This window comes from Balearica regulorum, chromosome Z (assembly GCF_011004875.1).
Source record: "Balearica regulorum gibbericeps isolate bBalReg1 chromosome Z, bBalReg1.pri, whole genome shotgun sequence".
Taxonomy (NCBI): domain Eukaryota; kingdom Metazoa; phylum Chordata; class Aves; order Gruiformes; family Gruidae; genus Balearica; species Balearica regulorum.
In genome coordinates, this window is record NC_046220.1 from 25,630,524 (window position 1) to 25,644,570 (window position 14,047).

The following is a 14,047-nucleotide window of genomic DNA, read 5'->3' on the forward strand; positions in this document are numbered from 1 at the left end:
TGTATAATTTTCTTTATTCATATTCATGTGAAACATGGATTATGAATCAACAGCAAAAATTCTAATAACATGAGGTCTTATCAACTAAGAACAGACTATGCAGCCAAAATATATGTTATGTTAGGTAATGAAGTGAAATGAGTAGCACTTCGACTCTGCATTCCTTTAATTGTAGTGATTCTGAATTAGCTTTGCTATGACAAAAACATTTGATTTTTACCTTTGTAATGAAATATACAAAAAAGTCCATGTTGTCTTTGTAAACTGTAAACTTTTTCAACACCACAGTACACCAGAGTGTAGAAACAGTTCTGTCACTGATGTAGGGGACATGATTCACTTCAAAAATAATCTGAAAGGCCAGTAATCATTTTGCTTTCAAAAATTAATAAATTGACATAAAAATTTTAGTTTGGTCATCTTCAGAATATTTGAAGAGTTTTCTATAAAAAATTAGTCTCAAAGTAGCTTTTAAGATATGTATTTTAGTTCCTCATAAGTCAAGTGGTATCATTGTAGCTTTTGAAATGTCAAGTATCTTTCCAAAACACTCAGACAACAAGATTGCTTTATTTGCAGTTCTCTTGGTCTTAGTGCAATCACCCCTAATTTTTAACTATACATACTAAACCATATTACCTTTAATTACAAGATGCCTACTACAGAAGCATAGCAAAGTATGTCCAAAATATGTAAGTACAAGGTTGTTAGTACAAAGAGAAAGGAATAAAAGTGGATAAAGGGAATTCTTGAATAATGTAAGAAAGCAAATTTACTATATATGATTTCTTTTTAAATATGCAATTTGGATTCTTCTGTTCATGTTTTATACATCTTTTGTAACTGATAAATGAAGTAACTTCCATGAAGTCAACCTGTTTAGTTACTTTAAAAAAGAATACAAATATTGGGAATGTTTGAATGTTGTTAGCTAGATATAATGATCCAGTTTTACAAACTTCTAAAATTTTTCAGTAATCTGAAGCTATTAATACTTTTTTGTCCAGTTCACTGGGTTTGGGGTTTTTTTTTTAAACTTTTTTAATAGAATTTATTTGTACCAACTTACATGCTAATGAACACCAACTTGTCAACAGTGCTAGCAGTTCACAGTTCCTTACCTGTGTTTTCTTAAATAAGTGATTAGTTAATGCATCTTATTTTTCAAGTACCTGAGTTAATGCAACTCAAACAAAAGGATTTTCTCAGTTTAAGCATCTGCCAGGTATCTCAAGTTGCCTACTCACTCACATACAAAGAAAACATCCTAGAATAACTACTTGCTGTTTAAAAAACTATTCTCCTTAAGTTTACCAAGCAACCAGGAAACAAAAACATCAAGCATGAAATTAGAATTGTTCATTAGCTTGTTTATGGTTTGTAAGAATTTTTTTAAGACCTAAGTGTTGCTGCATTAGGGATTGAACATGAACATTAGCCAAACTATTTATATGGTGGGATCAAAAAATCATAGAAATTTTGGTTGAAAGGGACTTCTGCGAGTCATGCAGTCCAGCCTTGCACTCAGGGTAGGGCTGTCACCAGCCCTAGATCAGGTCCATTCTGGCTCTGCCTGGCTGTTTCTTGATGACCTCCAGGGATGGAGGTTCCACCACATCTCTGAACAATGTTTCAGTGCTATACTTACACTCCCAAAGATATTTTATTTTATTTTATTTTACACTCCCAAAGATATTTTTTTTTCCTAATGTCTAACCTAAACCTCACAAACCACACTGTGTGGTCATTGACCTTGTTAGATCTTTTGATGAGCTTGTGAATTAACTTTAGTTCTATCTTTTTCATAACCACCAATACAACTCAGATCTTACCACAGTATTGTATTTGTGGGAGGAAGAAATGATTGTTATTTTTGCATTTTAAATGAACATGGAACTTAATAAAATTGGAAATGAACAAATGTTAACAAGTAGTCTTAAAAAGAACATTCTATTTTTTTGTTAGCCAACCAATTGCTTTTCCTATCAGGAGCTTTTTATGCTGCATATTTATCACATTGAATTTTTCCTTAGGCCACAAGCATTTTTTTCACTATTTCCTTTTAACTTAGTAACTTATTATTTAGAGAGAAAAAATAACTAATGCCTTGTGAATTAATTATATTTTGTTTCTTTTTGCAGTTACCTTGAAACATCCTTAGAAGTCAGCAACAGTGTAGCCTATAGCTTTGGTTTAAACCAGTGGGGATATTGGGGAAAAAAAAGGAAAAGCTTATTTTGGCTGCTTGGTTATTGCTACATTTTCATGCTGGTAAACCACGAATTCTTTTTTGTTTTGAAAGCAAACACAATGAAGAAAACTTATATATGAGCAGCAATACATGTTAAAGTTCTCTAACATCCTGACCTACTAGTTCTGCTGGTAGCATCTCTGTTATGAAGTGAAAGAGAGATCATAGTGCTTAAAGGGTGCTGCCTAGTAAAAGGACACATAGCATAATTAAACCAGTTGCTGTTCTAGTGCAACAAATCCCAAATTATGTTTATTGTATATCTCCTATACGCCTCTCGTTTTTCATCTGAATCCCTGCTATTTCCCTAGAAGCAGAGGTTTGTACCCCTTTTGACTAATGAAGTGGAAAATAGCAGTGGAATGTAACCTTTACTGTTAGTCTACAGTTGGCTCTTTTTCTTTTCTTCTACCACCATAAAACTTGTTGTCTGACTTACTGTATCAGTTTTTCTTGATTAATGTTAAGGAGGAACAAAAACAGTGTAACAGAGTTTGGATGCTATTTCCAGACCCAAAGTTGGGGAGTCTGAGTCATACCTAATGATGTCCTGAGCTGGCATTGCTTTACCTAAGTTTTGGGAACTTGGTCACATAGAGGAACCCAGATCTGCTGATTGGGAACACGATATCCTTCAGATTTTTGGGTACCTCAGATGGCCAGGTGGAAAGATGACACTAAGGAAAAACGAGCACAGTAACATATTTAAAATTTCACTCCCTTTGATTTGTGCATTTTAGTTACTTCACATTCATTGATCAGAGTGATGGTGACTGGTGTGTTTTGTGTTGAATTTGGTGACACTGGCACATATAAGGAGTTCTTTGAGTCCCTGTACTGGAATGACTCCATGGAGGACTCTGTTCTTTCTTTCTGGATCCACACAGGACTGTTTAGATCAGGGCAGTTCTTGTATATGCTGAGAAAGTGGAAAAACATGTTGATAGGGAATTTTCAGTGAAAAAGAGGTACTTTATTTAGGGTGATACTTTCAGCAGCTACTAACACATATACTTACTTGATCCAAATCTTGGATTGAAGTATGCATTTTTTGCCTATAAATCCTTGAAGTGATGCTTTTGTCTGTCACTGAAAGAAATTACAATGCCCACAGATTTCACTTTGGCTACTTAAGTGATACCTTTTTTTTCTCTTCAGTAGTTCAGGGACAAATCACTTCTTTATTTTTCCTAGTTGTATTTTATATAAACAGAACTTGTTTTATCTACCATGCTGTGTTCTTGTCAGATAATTAAAGGAGGAGGATTAAGAAACCATTCTGATCAAATGTTATTACGAAGGAAAAAGAAGAAAAAAAGAAATAGATTTTGTCCTTTAGTCAATAAATATACAAGTACACTTTGAAACTAATAGAGACTGCAAACTGAAAGAAACCTAATTCACTGAGGTCTCTATTCCCCCTGCAATCCATATTTTCTTATGAGCTGTGATTTATGGCCAGTGAGGTTTTGCACGGGTTTTGTAAAAGAGGCTAAAAGATACATTGGCTTTCCATCCACACAAAATCTTTCTGTGACCTTAGATAGGGGGTTTTGCCAACAGCCATGTGTTTGCACATGTATGTGTTTCACCATAATTGCACATGCATGTATAAATATGCACACAGAAGAAATACCTTGAATGAATGTTCATTTTTTATATTTGTTTCTTATATAATCATAATTGAAAAATTGCCTTTAGAGTACAGAAATAGCACACATCTTTCAATGATGTCTTTAAGGGAAAAGAAAGAAGATTAAATAGTAGTTTAAAATAACTTTTTTTACATATTTGACTTATTTATAATGCAGTTGAATGTTTTGTAAGTCAAGTACATTTACTGGTGAATTTCTTCACATCCATTCCTATTACTTTTTAATCAAAATGAAAAGGTCAACAATGTAGTCTTTCTGGTAAAATAAAGTACAATTTGATTACTTTCTGCTAATATATAATAACATTTAATTTGATTTTAGGAAGAGCAAGGTCTCTAATGGAAGGGAAATGGACTGTATAAATTGGGTGTGCCCTCTTATATTTACCTCTGTTCATGCAATTGTAAATATTGCTGCTAGAGCCAAACAAAGAAATAACAATACTTGAATTATAAACAATTGTGAGAAATATGCATGAAATGTGCAAGCACAAAACCTGTTTCAATTTTACAAAGTGCCTGAATCTCATTGAGGTATCTAACTGCACTGTGGTATTTAAAAAAATTTAAGATAATTCTGAAAGTTATGGGGATTAATGATACAAGACATCACACAAGAACCCAGCTCCCCAGTTCATGGAGATTTAATTAGTTATATGGATCGTATAGAAAAATTAATAGTTTCAGATAACATACAGAAACCCCATAATAGTTTTTTAGTATAGGTTCACATAGCTCTTTCTTTAGATGGGTGAAATTACCTATCCATACATCTATAGTCTGTTCCTTATGTAAGATGCTCATGATTCTCTAACCATCATAGCTGCAACTTTGTGTATTTTCAGTCATCTGATTACCAAAGATTCCAGTACTAGAGATTTTGAATCACCTTGCAGTTTGCAGATAAAAAGTCCATAATCTTGAATCAAGATTTAACAAAGAAGCATTTGTGTATTTCCTATGGGAAGTGGCTTAGAACCACACACAGCAAGTTAAGCTTATTACTGTACTTGATAATGGAGCTAGTGACAGGTCATTTGTTGAATGAGAGTTGGTGCATATCACTTGTTAAAGATGGAAAGCCTTGTTGAGTTTTTTTGCTGACATAGACTTTAAATCTTGAACATCTGATGATATCACATAGGGAATAAAAGCAGCTTTAGATGTATGGGAATAAAAGCAAAAGAATTAAAAATAAAACCAGTCACAGCAATAACATGCAGCCATGGTTTAGGGAAAAAATCCTTGGATTTTTTTCTGTCAGCTGGAACCTTGATCTGTTCTGGAAATCAGAAAATATTCTCTCTGCTTTTCAGAGTTTTTAATTGATTATGTAATACATTATCAAATTCTGCTGATCTGAACACAGTTTATGGTAAGTTTCAACTCTGTTGATGGTCTGAAGGCAACCTTGATCTGTTTTGGACACATCAGCCTTCACTGCTATGTTCCAGAATGTTTAGGAGAAAAAAAGAAAAAAAATCAAGTGTTAACTTTGACCACTGCAACTTTTGGATATGTATTGTTGAATTTCAGTCATCTTGTATGAGGAATGCCACTGTAGGTGCCCTCTCACCTAGGTCTATCCTCTTTTCACTTTCCTAATGTTTTCATAAGTGCAGCATAGGTATTTTCAGTCTCTTCCAAAGTTAAGAGCAAAATCACCCTTTCTCTGAAGGGCCAAGCAAGATAGCAGGCTCATCTAGAAGCCACTAATAGGTGCTGGTGGCCCTTGGGAATAATGGAGGAGAAGAGAGATCCAGGGATTTGATTGCCTTAGCAGTTTGGCCCATATGGAGTTAGGATGTAGTTTCAGCCAGGGGAATCTGGGCTCTGAGGTGAGACCCTTAAGAAAATCGGGGAATAGGGAATTCCTGGGCTGGAAAGTACTCATGTATTAAAACATACATAATTTTATCTCGGGGATAGCAGGTATGGATGTTAGAGTGGAAGGGGTAGGGAGAGGGTCTTCAGCAAGGGTTAGGGGATGCCCAGGCCATTCCTTTGCTTGGGGAAAAGAATGCACAGACAAGCACGTGCCCTTATCCTTCTTGTTCCCTGTTCAGGAATGTTAATTCCCAACCCATTCAGCTTCTCTGTTGCTACCAGAAATGTAGTATGTAAGAGTGTTTTCAATAAGCATGCCCTTTCACCCCCGCGAATTTAAACAATTAAATCAGCCTTAGCTCTACTATGATTAAATTCTTTCTTTTCCACATGAAGACAGAGAACTAGAAAATGGCACCAATTTGCAACAATGACACGTATACATCATATATTCAAAAGCTTTTCTTAGAATCTTGTGCTTTATATGATAGGTGTTTCTAGAGATTTAGAAGAAAAGTTGCAGAGAGTCAGATCTGTGTTCTGAAGCTATGGAACCTCTTGCTGTCTGATGTATTGCAAAGCCAGTACTCATTTGGTTGTAAAGCTCTGTGTAATAGCAAAGTATTTTTTCCTTAAAAAAAAGACTTTGGTATTTTGAAAAAAATAGAATAGTCTAGACCATCTGGTACAAATACTGACAGGAAGAAAATTGCCGTGCAGTGGGGGGATATTGGAGTCAGAAATTTACTGAAAGTCAGATGCTTTTCTTAGGTTTTTTTCATTCTTCATGACTATTGTAAATTCAACCATTTACATTCATAAACTCTTTAGCTACTCTTCCACTTTAGGCCTGCTCAGCATTTTAATAAGTAACTTTGTGTGTGTGGCTAGATGTGAAGAATCTCTACTGTCTTTATATCCTTAGACTGGAAGTTATAATAGATGTCCATCTCTGTTTTCAGTTTACAGTGGCATTACAAAGATCAGCTTTACCACACATTCTTGTTTAGCAAGTAGGTAGTTTAGAGAGTAAGCATTTCTGCTGCCTTTCTGTTGTTGTTTTTGTTGTTTTCAAATTAGAGTTTCTCTAATTTGCCATTGTTTCCTGCATATTTGCAGAAAATTGGCTTAGGTTTTATAGATTTAAACCACTTGTTCTTCAGATATGCCCTATGCCCTCAGTTGTAATTTGTTCTTACAAACAGAAGCAGAAGAATCCCCTATTCCAAAATGGCTTCTCTGTGATGACAAAGAAACTTAGTTTTTTAAGTTGTTCTTTCCAGCTCCATGCTCATGTCTAATTTCAGCTTTCAATATATGGTACTTAGATTTACCTTTTCCATCTTACCTCTTAGTGTAGGAGCAAGCAAAACAAATACTCTCACATTTTAGCTGTGATAGTGAGGACAGAATACATCTGAAGTTGGGTTTTGTTTCTGTTTGCAAACAGCAGTAGAATAAAAGGTACATAGTTCTGACTTAAATATTTACATGTGTATTTTGTGACTAGAAAATCAGTAATCTGGTTAAAACTAGATGCAGTATTTATGAGTTCTGCAATAACTATTGGGCATACAACTTTTAAGCAGATTTCAGAAATATTGTTTGTGTCATCCAGCATTTGAAAGCTGTTTTGTGAGCTTCTTGTGAATATCAGGATTGTCAGTTTAAAAGTAGAATTAGCTAACAGACGTTTTTAAACACTCTGCCTACCCAAATAGCATCTGAGCACCAAGAGAGCAATATTGATTGATAAAATATTTGTTGCTCTGTCTAGAATCTTTGGCACCAATTCATTGTTCTTACTGAAGAAAGGACAGGCTAAAATTACATAAAACTAGTTAGGTGGGAAAAATTACTGCATTTGTGGTAGGGATACATAATATACATAATAAGCTGTTTTATGTAATTATTAGAGTAGGGATTGCTCTTATAAACTATAAGTAGTCAGAGTGACATTTTAAATGAAAAATTAAGATTGAAAATTAAAAATGGATATAAAAGTGGTGCGATCCACAAAGCTCACAAATTGATCTGTTTCTCTAATAGTTTAAATAGAGTACTAAAAGCTTCTTTCTAGCTTGATTCATGAACAGCAGAAAACTTAGTATAGGAAGATGTGAAATATTAGGAAAAACTCTCTCCATTGAAAGGAACCTGGGAAATAATTCTCTAGCTATTAAGGTCCAGGAGACATCTTTTCTGTCCTGTAGGCACAGGTAAGGCTCAAACTGTCTGGCAGCAAATATACAGGGAGAATTATGCACAAAATGCATGTCTGCTTTGGAGTCCAAATTAGACAAGCTGACCTGCAGAGTCACTGCTTCAGAAAGAAAAATGGACACAGCCTAATGTAAGAAGCTTTGCAAATGCGTTAGTCAGAGAGAAGTCACCAGGACTGAAAAATACGAGCAGCAGAGGGATTTATTTTCCCTGCTTTGTAGAAATTGGCTTCCTGAAGTTTTGCTTTTGGATATCATAGATGGCTAGAATTATTTGGAGCTTATCAAATCCCTCTCAGCCAGCAAAATAAGTAAGCACTAGAACATACGCTATAAAGAAGCAGACAGTTTTCATGAGAAAGACCATGATATTTTATACCTAGAAAATACTATTTTCATAGTCCCAGATGTCAGCTACACTATACAGGCACAAAACCAATCATCCATCCTGCCTAAATGTTTCTCCATTGTCTTGGAAACTGACATCTGTTATTTCCTGCAAAGATCTGCTTTAATTTTAAGGCCAAGACTCCTCCTTTTTGTAACTCTTTGGTTTCCTGCAGAATTGTAACAAAATTCATGAAGAAGTAAGTTCTTGTGGTTTTTACGCTTGAAAGATAAGGTTGCTGTAAGTGGTGGAACTGGAAGAAACCTGAAAATTTTTCTTCTTCAGGTCTTTATCTCTTCTCATCTATTGCAGTGGTAGCACAGTTCTGAAGTCCCTATGCCTTGATGTAAAAATCCAAGCTTGCCTGCCATGATTTCCTGGTTGTCTGTGCAAAGCAGAACATTTTGCTCAGTTTCTAGTCTTTTCTTCATGTCGTGAGTATTTTTTAGTCAGGTTGTTCATTCCTGCCCACTATTACTGCATATTTGACTTCTGCTCAGCCTCTCTTCATGTGGGTGATGCGATTTCCTAGGTTTCTCTTCTACTGCCTCTGCTAGGAAAGACAAATTATGTATGTTTTGAGGTGCAGAATATCTACTCAAGGAGTTAGCGAAAAATAAGATTCTGTTTGCTCTCTCTGTGGAGAGTAATTTTTGGCTTTATATACCAGAATAGTTCAGAAAAAGGGTACAATCAAGCCTTAAGAAGAAGTAAAGGCAGAGATTGAGAGAAAAGTTTTGAAGAAGCAAGAGGTATTTAAAGGAAGGTGGAGGAGGGGAGTGAGGAGGAGGAGGTATAGAATATGACATGATTAAAAAAAATTAAATTGTGCAATTGTGCTTTGACATGTAATGCACTACTTCTCTGCTTTTGAATTGTCTTCCCAGTCTTGTTACCTACTGGAAAGACAGATTCCAAAATTGACTGCTGTCACTTTTCCCTTTATTCTGCTTCTTCCTAGGAGAAAAAAGGAATAAAAATTTGATGTTTGGGGTTATTTATATCTCTTGTAACTTATATAATAGAAAGTATATGTCCTCTATTGTTACTAGTACTTTCCATGTGCTATTCAAGGAGCTTTAAATGCTTTATGTTCTCTATGTGTGGGACAAGACTGATTATGCATACTTTGAGATGCAGGATAATTGTCTACTCAAGGAATTAATGGAGCATAAAGTACAATTACTGAATTATTTTGCTATAGCTTTCCTAGGTAGGTAAACCAGAAGAATTGTAGAGCTATCCTGCACCTTCTGGATCAATACTACATCATGCACCATCTGCAAGGCACCAGTCTGACCTACATTGTATGTAACAAAGTGGTTTAATATCATCTTTTAGTCCTATCAGATAATGAGCAAAGTCTTCTCTAGGTTAGAATCATGTTTTTGAAAGGAATGTTTCTGTGTTATATTAACAAATAATAAAAAATCCTTTCATAAGGAAATCTTATGCAGCTACATGAAAACTGGAAGATACAAAAGGAAACAGTTAATCAAGTAAATCTTTTTGTAATGTTTTTCATTTCAAGTACCTAAAAGATTTTGTTGAAAAAATTTTATTCTGTTGTTGATGGTGTTTGGTTTTTTTTTTTACAAACAGCTGTCACAGCATATGCTAGGGTAAAGCCTAAACCCCTTAAACAAAGCCTTAAATGGAAAGGTGACTTAAGTGGTCAGCAGTGTTTTGATTTCATCACTGTAATATCTCATACTCTCTAGGGAATACAGATGTATTAAATTGAAAAATGGGATGATGATTTTTATCAAATAAGCAGTCTGGTAATTGTGATGAGGTACTTCCATGAATGGAACAGTTTTCCAGACATGCAGTGATTCTTCAGCAGATTTCTGCCTTATGATTTAGACAAGTAGAAAAGTGTTTGTTGAACTAGCAAGGAAAAAGAGCAATTTCTAGTATTGTAGGAAACATTTTTCTTACAAATAAATGATCTATACTGAGATAGCAATTTATCTGGCATTGAAGAAAACAAGCTGTTTTCAGGATTTTTTTTAGCAGTTGAAAAAAATGATAAAAGCTAAATGTCTTCATGCAATGTGTTCACAAACCAATGTCAACAGTCCTACTTCTGTTAGCTGCAAACACAGTTGAGGAGAGCATTTTTGTTCAGGAAAATACTGACGTACCAACTGCTATGAATAGAAATGACTTTAAATGCAAGTGTAACTATTATCTGAAAGAATGCTTGTATTTGCTACATAGAAGAATATTACTAGTTATGTGTGGTACTTCTTTATTTATTGGTGGTGTTTGTTAATGACCTTGTAGTAAGTGTATCTAAACAAGTTACGTACACAGTTCCAGATGATTTGTCTCCTTGTGACTGTTTTTTTGCTTTATAAATGTTGTTGTTATAAAATGCAGTCCAAGCACTGGGCTGGCACTAGAAACATTTACTTCTTAGGTGAGAAAGCAGAGAAAAATAGTGTGTCTACTAGAGCAATTATTGACTTGCATGTTTTCAAGTAATGTTATAATCTGAGGTACAAGGAAACTGAAAGAGTTAAATAAGCAAAGATAAAAACATAGATGCCTGTACTTAGATGTCTTGAACTCAGTAACTGACACATTAATTTTGTATCTTGATTTTTGTTTCAATGAATATTGTTTTTGATGTGACAGGTGGATTTTTTATAAAATGGAGGATAGTTATTTTCAACAAGTAATACAGTTTTCAATGCAGATCTTATCAAATATTCTTTATAAATATATTCTTTATAACTTATATATAGATACTTTATTGTGGAACATAACTGGAATACAGCTTTGCAAAATTGTCAAGATCACATCATCCTTTACAAAAAATGTCTAACAGCATTTTTAGAATAAAAATATGTAGGGACTAGGTAATCCTTTCCCCTCCTACCCATGCAAGCATTGACACTGCATGCAAAGTCACCACCGGGCTATCTTTCTATAGCATCTTAAAACTTCTTCACACAGCTATGTCCTTGGATATTTTGTTCCATGTGCACGTGATCTCAAATACATACATACCTCTACCTACACTTTCTTATGCAAGCTAAAATTCTTCTTTTTGCCTGTATGTATCATCCTTACCCAAGACAACCAACCCATCCCACTGATTTTTTTATCCCTTATTCTGATTGCGTCACATGCAAACTATTTAAGTTGCTACTTGTATTCCTCCATATGAGAAATATTTTCTATTTTTTCCTGTCGGATATGCTGGGAAATATCTAAATCATTATTCTGAATATTGCTCGTGTTTTGGTTTCTTGCTGTGGGGAAAGATTAAGAGAATCGGCTAAAAGAACTAGGAAGCAAGACAAAGACTTAAGCAGCCTATCAGCAAAGAAGTACAATACACAAGTTAGCTGTACAGAAGGTAGCTGTTTGGCACCAGAGTTATCTTCATATATAGAGGTTCTGTAGTGTCCGGGTTCTGGCAAGGATAGAGTTAGTTGTTTCAATGTCTATTCCTCATATGCAGGAGATTTTGCATCTACTGGTCTTGCATTTTGATGTATATATTTGACTAGCTTCTACCATTAACTTTGTATGTACTGCTAATGCTATTGCAGTCAGTGGTATAGACTGTAATGATATAGGCTGTCCATACTTACTTATCCTTAGTGCAGTAGCAGTTCATTTTGTTTAGGTGGTGCTTTGTGAAAATATGAGTGATATGCATGTGTATGTCCAGGTGGAAAAGTTAAAAATAACATGTGAAGTAGTGCTGTTTACCACATTACTACGTAGTTTGTAATGTGAAAGGGGAAAAAATTCAAGAGGCCAAACGGAGATGCTTCCTAGCACAGTCTCTAGCATATCAAGGAATGACACCACTTCAGAAGAGTCAGACTGTTCTCCAAGGTAGCCCAAGAATAGCTACACCGTCTGTACCTCATGTACTCAATTTTTAGTTTTCTCTTGAGATAGCTGGCAATGTGCCATAACAGCCTGATGCCAAAAGTAAATGGCTTGTCATCCCTCAACACCCTACATATCAGCCACAGAAGTGTGTAATCTTTCAAAAAAAATCTGATCACAAGACTGAGACATCTTCTTTCAATTAGTTTGGTCACTGAAGTTTATCAGTCATCTTCATCCTCTCACAAGAATTTGTGATAAACCTGTTTCACATGGATAGACCTAGTTTCATGTGAAACTGGGGTGCAGTGGTTTATTTTTTAGTCATTTCCTTTTTGACACTTTCAATTTGAAATTGTCCATGTGGTTAAAAAGAAACCTCACATTTGCAAAACTGCTTGAGAAGGAATTGGTTTGTACCTCTGGCATAATGACATAGTGGGTTATAGTATTCCTCATGTTAATTTGTTCTGGTTCCATAATAAAGTTAATTTGTTATAGTTCCACGGTTGATTATGTTTCTAGGATGAAGGAGGAAAGGGCAATGTGGGGAGACAGAAGTTATAGCTCTTCATGTCCTGGTTTAAACTCTGTATGTGTTAAACACTGTCATTTATTGTCTCACAAAAACCTAACATTAGTTGCATGATCTTCAATATATCACACTGAATATTGAAAATTAATTTACCAATGCTTGCCACATATTTGGAGCCATTTCTGTGACAGAACAGTCTGGAATGGATATGGACCAAAACTTAAGTAAATATATTACTTTGATTTTTTAATATGTTAGCATCCTACTGTTTTTTTCCAGCATCTTGTTCTATAAAAAATAATTCTACTTTTAATGAAAATGCAATATGTTCATATGATTGTAACTGCTTCATATATAACCTTTTTTGCAAGATATGTGTGCTAACTGGGCCAACTGAGCCAGAAATGTTAACTTGACCTTTTTATTGTGTAATAATTAACCAAGATTTGAGTTTCAAATACAGAAACCTCAGTTGACTTAATCCCATGATACATAAACTACAGAATTCAAGACAAATTTTTAAGTGTCCTCAGGCTAAATCTATGATAGTAAACTATAGCAGTAGGCCTTTTGTTTGTATTATTTCAGTTTGTCTCCCTTTTGAATCTTTCTCACTAAAATTTAATGTTATAAGTTATTGGAATGTTTTATAAACTTTCTTTCCCATGAGTATGCTTACAACTGAGGAAGATATGTATGGTCCCAGTTATTTCAAGAGATGACTGTATCCCAAAATGATATAAATGGCAGATGCTTTAGCAATAATGGAGACTTCTGTCTGATGATCTTACTTTGGCATTACTTAATTTCTACAGATTTCCTATGTACGTGTGGAACCTCAGTACAGCTTAGCTTCAGTCCTGTATTTGTATGTATTAATCTCCTTACATCAAAAATGGGGGAAATTGTTATATAAGGAAGATGGAAAGATGTTTTGTAAATCTGAAGAATGTCAGCATCATAGATGGAGGTAGTTCTTGAAAAATACATGCTGCTGTGAGGAAGTGTACCTGACAGCTTAATGATTAGGTCAGGAGCTAACAGTTGTTTTGGGGAATTTTAAAACTCATCCTTCTCATACTGATATTGCTTGTGACTAAATTTTTTGATGTGCTAAGTGCTGTATAAATGCATGCTTATTACTTAAAAGCTAACATTCACAAATTACATACCTAATAATTTATGCCTGATGTAGGTAGAAGGTGAAGATATTTTATAGTGGAAATATGACAGAACTTCAGCTGGAAAGGCTGTTCAGGGCATTGGTGTAATTCATCACCTGTTTTGTACTTTTAGACTGTTTTCTAGAAATCCA

At 34.7% G+C, this 14,047-nt stretch overlaps 1 protein-coding gene across 1 annotated transcript in view; it reads left to right on the forward strand.

Moving 5' to 3' along the window:
• Positions 1 to 14,047, forward strand: part of FBXL17 (F-box and leucine rich repeat protein 17) — a 305,442-nt gene that overhangs the window by 209,095 nt on the left and 82,300 nt on the right. The gene's annotated exons all lie outside the window — the stretch shown is intronic.